Source organism: Saimiri boliviensis, chromosome 10 (genome assembly GCF_048565385.1).
Source record: "Saimiri boliviensis isolate mSaiBol1 chromosome 10, mSaiBol1.pri, whole genome shotgun sequence".
NCBI lineage: Eukaryota > Metazoa > Chordata > Mammalia > Primates > Cebidae > Saimiri > Saimiri boliviensis.
Genome location: NC_133458.1, coordinates 28,707,789 through 28,717,284, shown reverse-complemented (window position 1 = coordinate 28,717,284; position 9,496 = coordinate 28,707,789). Strand labels below are relative to the sequence as shown.

Genomic DNA, 9,496 nt, shown 5'->3' with positions numbered 1-9,496 from the left:
CTTGTGAGAACTCACTCACTATACAGTCCCAAGGAGGGATGGTGTTAAACCATTCATGAGAACGCCACCCCATGATCCAATCACCCCAACCAGGGCCCTCCTCCAACACTGGGGTTTAAAATTTGACATGGAGATCAGATCCACCCCATATCAGGGTCTCCAAGGATGAAAAGAATTCAGTGAACTTGAGCAATCAGTCTGTTTTATAGCCTCCTGCCCTGCAGCCTGTTTTTCCCCAAACCCTGCATGGAATGTGGTCACCTTATTGGTCTGAACCAGCTCCTGACAGATCCTGGCAATTTACAGATGAGCTAAGTCAACTTTTCTCCTGACCACGCCAAAGTCTTCACCCTGGGAGGAGCTATAGCTTCATTACCGTAACATGCCACCTATGTGCTGGCATAATGACTCACTCATCTGTGCCACTGGGACCCCTCCTCTGCATGTGATTTTGCACCCTCTTCTCTCTCCATTGCCTCGTAAAACCCTCCTGTCACTTTCCTTTGGGAAAGACAGTGCTTTATAGAAAACCCCCAGTATCCTTACGTATGCCAAGGACTAAAACTCCTATTGATCGAACACTGAGTTTTGCATTGTTCATTATTTGCCAAGAGAACAAACCCTGGTTTTTTTGGGTAACAGCATCTCTCACCACCTCTCATTCTATGTATTTTGCTTTTTTTATCTTGTTTATGGGCTGTCTCACTTACTTCTACATACCAGAATATAAGCACTAGGATAGACTTCATTTTATTCACTGCTGTATCCCCAGTTCCTAGAACAGTGTCTGCACACAGGAAACACTGAACGTTCAGTAGCACCTATGCACAGAGCTGGGACACCTGGAGACAAACGTCAGCCTTTTGTGTTGACACCATCATGCTGGCCACACGCAGTCTTTCAGTGCTGCTTTCACTAGATGGACTTAGGTGCAGCTGATGGCAGCATCTCTAATGCATGTTGTCCCTCAAGTTATTTTCTTCCTTCTTTCCACTACTTTCTAACTCTAGGGCTCCCACGAGGCTTCGTCTCCTCAAAAAGTGCATCTGTTCTCTTGGCTCCATCAGCCGTCTCCTGACTAACGACCCCTCCCAAGTATCTCCTCCGGGCTCTTGGTCTTTCTCTTTAGATGTTCTGCCATCATGTAGACTTCCCATGTTTTGAAATCATTCACTTTCCTCAGTCCATGAATCTAGCTCATTCTCCCAGTTTTCCATGATTAAACCTTTTAATTTTTGAGTGCTCCTTCTTCATTTTTTCCTTCAAGTGATCACTAAGCTCAGGGCTTATTTCCACTTTCAAAATTCTCTTGTATATAAGGGTCCCTTTCCATTTCCCTTGCCCTTGCTAGGCCAGGCCCTTTTCCATAGGGAATCTCAGGGTTGGAGGGCCTCACTCTGGCACTCTCGCACCTGTTTAGACTTTACTAGGACAATTCCAGGATGGATGGCTTTGCCATTAGGTTGAGTTCCTTAAGGACAGAGATGATGTTCTATTAATTTTAGGTTCACCAGCACCTAACACCAGTGCCTGACTTTAAGTCGTTATTATTTTATTTATTTATTTTTTAAAGAGATAGGGTCTTTCTCCGTTGCCCAGGCTGGAGTGAAGTAGCACAATCATAGCTCACTGCAGCCTCAACCTCCTGGGCTCAAGGAACTAGCTGGAACGATAGGCGTGTGCCGCCACCACGCCCAGCTAATTTTTTAATATTTTCTTTGTAGATATGGGGGAGGGAGGGTCTCATTATATTGTCCAGGCTTGAACTCCTGGCCTCAAATGATCCTTAAGGAGGTATTTTTAAAACTGTTTTTCAAATAATGCCTCCTGATGCAGTCTGTTTCTATTGTTGATACCCATTACATATGCTTCCCTGAAAGAAACAGTTTCAGTTTCATTTTCCCCATGTAGGTACAAGCTTAGAAACTTTCCCAGGAAGAACAATTCCCACTGCCTTCAGTTCAGGCTCCTCAGATTGACAAGATCTTCCACAAACTTACCATCCATGCTTCCCTTTCATCGCTTCTCTCCAACCCGCCGCCCGCCCTTTTTTTTTTTTTTTTTTTTTTTTTTTAGACAGTCTCACTCTGGAGTACAGTGACACGATCTTGGCTCACTGCAACCTCCACCTTCCTCAGCCTCCCGAGTAGCTGGGATTACAGGCGCTTGCCACCAAGCCCGGCTACTTTTTTGTATTTTTAGTAGAGACGGGGTTTCACCACCTTGGCCAGGATGGTCTCGGTTTCTTGACCTCATGATCCGCCTGCTGCGATTACAGGCGTGCGCCCAGCCTTCCAACCCCCGCTTTTTTTTTAACCTCCCTCATTTGCTACCTGGCCTGAGAAGTTACCTCCCACTCTGCCCCTCCACTTGTCCTTCTTCCTATTACTCTTCTTGCTGAATAGTTTATTTGGGACTTCCTTAGTATAGCCTTAGTCATATCTTCCTCTGAAGCCTTCTCTGACTACCACCAAGGGTCACTGACACTCTTTTGTCTGAATGCCGGAAGCATTAGTTGTAAACCTTTCACCCTGACAGTAACTAACTTGCTTTCATGAGCTTAACTGTTTCATGAGCTTACTACTTGCCTCAACTTGATTTTAAACTATGCAAGCTTTATGTGCTAAGAACTCCACGGGTTTATATTCCATTTTTGTTGAAGCTATAGTAGCCTTTATTTGACACTTGTTTTAATTTCATGACACAAAACGAATAAAGGGAAGATTTCCTGTGTTCCTCTTAAACCAGGGACATGCAACGGGTTCCGAAAATTCCATTCACTTAACATTACTAAGCTGGGCAGTAAGCTCAGAGCTGCAGATATAAAGATGAATAGGCACATCCCTACCCAGAAGCTTACCCTAGAAGACGACAGATGGAAAAGCAACATTTTAAAGCAGAATTTGGCAAAGTGTACTGAAGTTATATACAGCTATGATGGTAAATAAGGTAAGAATTATGCCTAGTGGGGTCAGGGAAGGCTTCTAGAGCTAGCATCAGAACTGGGACTTCTATTGGCAACGCAGAGAATCAGGAAAACGCACTTATTCCTGGCAGAGGAAGCCTCTTGATCAAAAATCTTAGAGATGAAAAAGGACCGGCTGTCAGGAAACACGGATGATGGTGGCCAGAGCGCAGGATGAGGGGGAGTGTTGAGAGATGGAGCTGAAAGATACACTGATGCCAAAGACTGAAGAGCCTCCTGTAGATAGTACAGGGCGCAGCGCTGAAGGAAAATAAAAAGTTGGGATTGTTCAATAAAGTTGGTGACTGATGCAGTCGGATTAGTTCCGCCCTGGGGGTCTTGTGGGAATGAAGATTAACTAGCAGGATAGTCTAAGAAGCACTGTGGAGGCAGAGTCATGAGCTGTGAATGGGGACGTGGCGGCCACACGGCCGCGCCCACGCCATCCGCAATAGGGGGCTGGGGCTGGGGCTGAGGCTGGGGCTGGGGCTGGGGCTGAGGCTGGGGCCCGCCGTCCCAAAGAGCCCGGGGACTAGAGTTGGGCGGGAATCCGGTCCACGCAACTCAGCGCAGTCGCGGGGACGTGGCGCTTTCGAGCCAATCCTGGCTATGAGATTGCTGGGCCAATGGTAGCTCGGGGAAGCTATGCGTCAGCGGCGGGTTTGCTGATGATTGGTCGGGAGGCCGCTGACGAGCCGGATGAGGGTGGGGCGCAAAGCCGCTTCCGGTTGGGCGGTGCTAGCGCGCGTGAGCTGAGCCGGTGGATAAGCTGCGGCCACGGCGTCCTGTGCTGTGGGGGCTACGAGGAAAGGTAAGTACAGTGATGACCAGCCCCTTCACCACCACCTCATCTTTATTCGTTTTCTTTTTGTCCCTGGTCTTGTTCTGGACGCAGCAGGTGCCTGCCTCACTCGGGGCCCGTGTCTCTGCTGGCGTAGGGGTCCCAGGCCTGAGCTTGCTGGAGATCCCGGGGCCCTCGGTGTGCAGCATGGGATGGAGGCCGCCGCTCGTCTTCCCGCGCGCTCTGGGAAGGGGGGCTAGTCCGGTCGAACTCCGTCCCGTTGGCTACTGTTCTGTGCCTGGCCTGTCGCGTCCTTGTCCGTCTCTGGGTCGTGCCACTCACAGAGTCCCTGGAACCAGAGGGTCACTTTTTGCCTCCGGAAGGTCGGAGGGCATTTGGATAGTGTTATTGTCACAGCTCCCTGCCCCCTCCCACTCACCAGCCTGCTTGTATCTGCCAGCCCCGCCCCAAGGCCACATCCCGACTCTTGGGTGCATCTGCCAAGAAGGTCGTAGTCACTCACCTAAATGGTGCAAAAACAAGGGAGGAAAGAACTAGTGAAGACACTACGTGATATGTACAGTTTTAAAGAAAAGCTGAGTCTTTAGAGCGTCCATGTTTGGCTACGTACTAAAGTTAGCGACGGAAAATAGGTTTTAAAGCTGTATTGGGGAATTAATTTTTTTGTTGTTATTGCTTCTAGCCCCATATCCTACTGATTTTTGGCGTGCTGAGGTCAGAAATAAACTTAATTCCATTTCAGCTGCCCTGATTAAGCGTATAGTAGAGTGCCTTGCAGTCAGTTTCGAAAGCTGCTTTTGCATCAAGGCAAAAGCTTCCTGGGTCTCCTGCTAAAACTTTTGAGCCTGTGATCTGAATTCCTAGAATTCTACAATTCTAGAATAGTGTCTTTGATAATTGAATTGCAGTCATTTTCTGGCATGGACCATAAAGTCAACGTTAATGAACTGAGAATAAGGTGGCTTCAAGTTGTTTCTTGTTCCGGTAGTTTATTCAGTTTGGAGGCAAAGAACCTTGGAATCTCTGTTAAATTAGGCTTTGCCATAGAATGGAACTTGACACAAGACAAATGCAAGTTTGACCTCACTCAGATTTAATTAACCAAATACCAAACGACAGTCATCACCAAAGAATTTCTATAGTATCCAAATGAGGGACCAGATATAACCTCTGAATTGTTATTTGTCAAGAAAGTAAGTTTGTCAAGGCCTAATCTGAGGTTTTACAGTGATTCGGGGTTTCCAACAAGATTGTTTTGAGAATCACAAGTAGGAGAGCCATAAGCTCACAAAAATGTATTGAGTGTGCCTGAGTGAATAATACTAAATATAGCTTTGAAACCAACTCATTGTCCCTTTCAATCTACTCATCGATTTCATTCATCCAGTGATGTATCAAGAGATACTTACTGATAGCGCTTTATATCCATTAGAGCAGTATTGTGATCTATATGTTGGTGTTATTTTTTTAAATTTAGAGTTGAGGATCTCACTGTGTTCCCCAAGTGGATCCTTGAACTCCTGTGCTCAAGCAGTCCTCCTGTCTCAGCCTCCCAAGTAGCTGAGACTAGAGGTATACAACACCACACCGTAGTACGTTGGTGTTAACAGATGTTATATAACGTAGATATGCCAGGGATATGGGAAGGACAAGAGGGGTAGCCAAGGATAGCCGCTGGAAATGCCAGCTAGGCCATAAGGTCCTAGATTCTGTCTCTCTGAACTCTTAAGTATGGATGTTGGTGATGCTGTAATTTATGTATTCAAGTTAAGACAGCTGAAGTAATACTTTTGCCTGTTGCTGGCTGATAGCCAGGTCCAGTAAATGGAATTGGAGGTTGGAGAGCACAGGCAGGCAGGAACCACACTGCTGTCAAGTACTGCCCAATTAATTCAGTAAGTTGTATTAATCTAGTAAAATGTATTGGTATCAAAAAAGTGCAAAACCGTGTATAAGGGAAAATACAGGGATAATAATTTGTACTAACTAATATGTAGTCATTCTTCCGGAAATGTAGATTCTAAAGAGGAGCTAAGGAGACAACTTAAAGTAGCCTATGGTCATTGTTCTTGAGTGGTACAAACGAGTTTTGTAGTTTAGATTGGATCATACCGTTTTTGTCCAAAAAGAAAAAAATATCACAGATCACTTCCAGCTAGAGTGATTATAGTAGGTAGGTCTTTTCTGCTAGGATCTTAAAATTATTTATAGACATCTGGCACTGAAGGAAGGTTGAGCTAAAATAACTACCAAATTCTCAACAATGTCACGCATGTTACACATGCACAGCAAAATTAAAACTAGAAACCAAGGCTCCTTTCCTACATTTCAAGTAGCATTTCTCTCACAATTGATTATGTATTAAGGCTTGTTGACCAAAAGGAAACTTGTTTTCTCTCAGAATTTCTAGAATTTTTTCTTAAAAAAAAGTTTTTTATTTTGTAGCCAGAAAAATTTAAAGTTTGTGCTGGGTTGCTTTGGTTATAGAACTAATGAAGCTTGAGTAATAGTTTCAGACATTCTCAGAGTTTTTTTTCCTGCAGCCACATTTTACACTTTTATATCTCAGCTGTCTTATAAATGTATTCCCTCCATCACATAGTTAGAATATGTTGATGAACCGATGTAACGTCATCGCTAGACGTTAAATAAATTATGTGTTGGTATCATGACTTACCAAATCATGAAGGATGCCATCACTTTTATGTGATAGTCCGTTGGTAGTACTTGTACTAAAGTTTGTAAGTAAAGAATGTCAGATAACAAGATAACTTCATTTTCTAGATCTCATAACCTAGGCCTTACTGTAGTTAAATTGCTATCAGGCTATTCCCCGTAATCTCCAATTGAAGTAGACAGTCAAACAATGAGATCCTGCTTTTGCTGCACTGTGGAGAAATGCCTTTTCTGCTGAATATCCATCCAGCTCAGAGAACTGGAATTTTACTGCCACACCCATTTCCCCCATTGTTAACATTGAGCAATGGGTCTTTGGTCAACCAGAATAACTGTTGGATCACTCAGTGTTAACATTCTTGTGAAGTTGAATTTAAACATCTCAATTTCCCTGAAATGATTTAAGTATTCTGTGACCAATGGCACTTTACCAAAAGTGAAAACTTGGGCCATGTATTGATTGCAATACTGGTCCAATGGATACACAATGGGCACAAAAATTTCCTTGAAAGCTCTAAGTTCTTTCCTGAAGGGAGGAGTGGTAAGAATTTAGAGCTTTTAAGGACATTTTTGGTTGGATCGAAGAAATCAATTCTTAAGTCTCATTGTTATTAAAATCACTTAACCCTGTTAATTTTTTCTTTTTATAAATTACTGGAATGATTCATGAAAACAACTTCATAGACCATTTTTGGTGACATACTAGTACTACAAAAGAATGATAGCTACTGGATAGCTTTTCCGTTCTAATCTTTTGGTTTGTGTCTAACATGATATCCAATAAAAATGTAATAATACAACCGGGCGCGGTGGCTCAAGCCTGTAATCCCAGCACTTTGGGAGGCCGAGGCGGGTGGATCACGAGGTCAAGAGATCGAGACCATCCTGGTCAACATGGTGAAACCCCATCTCTACTAAAAATACAAAAAATTAGCTGGGCATGGTGGCACGTGCCTGTAATCCTAGCTACTCAGGAGGCGGAGGCAGGAGAATTGCTTGAACCCAGGAGGCGGAGGTTGCGGTGAGCCGAGATCGCGCCATTGCACTCCAGCCTGGGTAACAAGAGCGAAACTCCATCTCAAAAAAAAAAAAAAAAAAAAAAAAAAAGTAATAATACAAGCCACATATGTACTTTTAAATTTTCAGGTGAAAATCTACAATAGGTGAAAGTAGTTTTAGTAATATTTAATCTAATACATATACAATACCATTCTTTTGATGTACAATGTGACACTTATGCTGGCCTCAATTCACACTAGCCACATTTGAAGTGCTTAATAGTCACATATGGCTAGTGGCTACTGTACTGGGCAGTACAGGTCTAGATTTCTTTTTTCCAAAAAAAAAAAAATACTAGATGTTACCCTTGGTGGTAGAGGGACAGAATTTTAGAAAAGAGAAACTCATTTGAGAAACGGGAGGTGAGGATATTCAATTTTCACAACCATTGGTTTACTTTCTAGGTCATATGATTAAAGCTCATACAGCTAAGTCTTTTGTTTACGTCTATCATATTTTTCCTAATATTATGTCGTCCATTGTGTCCATAGTATATCCATTGGACCAGTATTGCGATCATTATATATAGCCCAATGGATATACAAAGATCTTTCCAGATGGAAGTGATCTGTGATCTATACCTATTCCTCTAAACTTTCTTTTACTTTTTGAACAGAAAAGGTATCCAATTTAAACTTTTTCTTTTTCTTGAGACAGGGCCTTGTACCCTCACCAAGGCTGGAGTGTGGTGGCATGATCATGGCTCCCTACTACCTCTGTCTCCTGGGCTCAGGCGATCCTCCCACCTCAGCTTCCCAAGTAGCTGGGACTACAGCCGCACTACCACACCTAGCTAATTTTTTGTATTTTTGGTGGAGACAGGGTTTCCTTGAACTCCTAGACTCAAGCCATCCACCCACCTCAGTCCCCCAAAGTACTGGGATTACAGTTGTGAGCCACTGCTCACAGCTCAATCTAATTTTTTGTTTTGTTTTGTTTTGTTTTGTTTTGTTTTTTTGAGGCGGAGTTTCGCTCTTGTTACCCAGGCTGGAGTGCAATGGTGCAATCTCGGCTCACCACAACCTCCACCTCCTGGGTTCAGGCAATTCTCCTGCCTCAGCCTCCTGAGTAGCTGGGATTACAGGCACGCACCACCATGCCCAGCTAATTTTTTGTATTTTTAGTAGAGACAGGGTTTCACCATGTTGACCAGGTTGGTCTCGATCTCTCGACCTCGTGATCCACCCACCTCGGCCTCCCAAAGTGCTGGGATTACAGGCTTGAGCCACCGCGCCCGGCTTTTTTTTTTTTTTTTTGAGACAGAGTGTCGCTCTGTCGCCCAGACTAGAGTACAGTGGCGTGATCTCGGCTCACTGCCACCTCCGCCTCTCAGGTTCAAGCTATTCTCCTGCCTCAGCCTCCTGAGCAGCTGGGACTACAGGCACACGCCACTATGAGGTTTCACCACATTGGTCAGGCTGATCTCGAACTCCTGACCTCAGGCTATCCACCTGCCTCGGCCTCCCAAAGTGCTGGAATACAGGCATGAGCCACAGCCGGCCTAAACTTTTATAAAGTGTTAAAGTGGATGAGGAAAATGAGAAGGGTCATTAACTTTGTATCATTTGGTTTCAATTTGGTTGAAAGACAAAGATGCTTCAGAAATGAAGTACACCGGCTGGTCATGGTAGCTAATGCCTATAATCCCAACACTTTGGGAGGCCAGTATGGGATGATTACTTTAGATCAGAAGTTTCAGGACAACATGGTGAAACCTTGTATCTACTAAAAATACAAAAATTATTCAGGTGTGTTGGCACATGCCTGTAATCCCAGCTACTCAAGAGGCTGAGGCAGAAGAATCGCTTGAACCAGGGTGGAGGTTGCGGTGAGCCGAGATTGTGCTACTGCCCTCCATTCTGGGCAACAGAGAGAGACGCAGTCTCAAAAAATAAAACAAAGTGCACTAATGTAGTTTTTCAAATGCTTTGTGTGGAGTTATTTTATACTGTTCTTTTTCACATCTTCCCACATAAAAATATCCTTTGTCTTGG

The 9,496-nt window shown here is 44.1% G+C and overlaps 1 protein-coding gene across 4 annotated transcripts in view; it reads left to right on the top strand.

Moving 5' to 3' along the window:
• Positions 1–3,674: 3,674 nt before the first annotated feature.
• The window catches only part of CALU (calumenin), a 35,484-nt gene continuing 29,662 nt past the window's right edge, over positions 3,675–9,496 (top strand). For 3 of the 4 annotated variants that reach the window (XM_074379098.1, XM_039472742.2, XM_039472740.2), the window contains exon 1: positions 3,675–3,776. The gene's annotated coding sequence lies outside the window, so the exon portion shown is untranslated. The remainder of the gene's footprint in view (positions 3,777–9,496) is intronic. The other variant, XM_074379097.1, reaches the window with a different exon arrangement.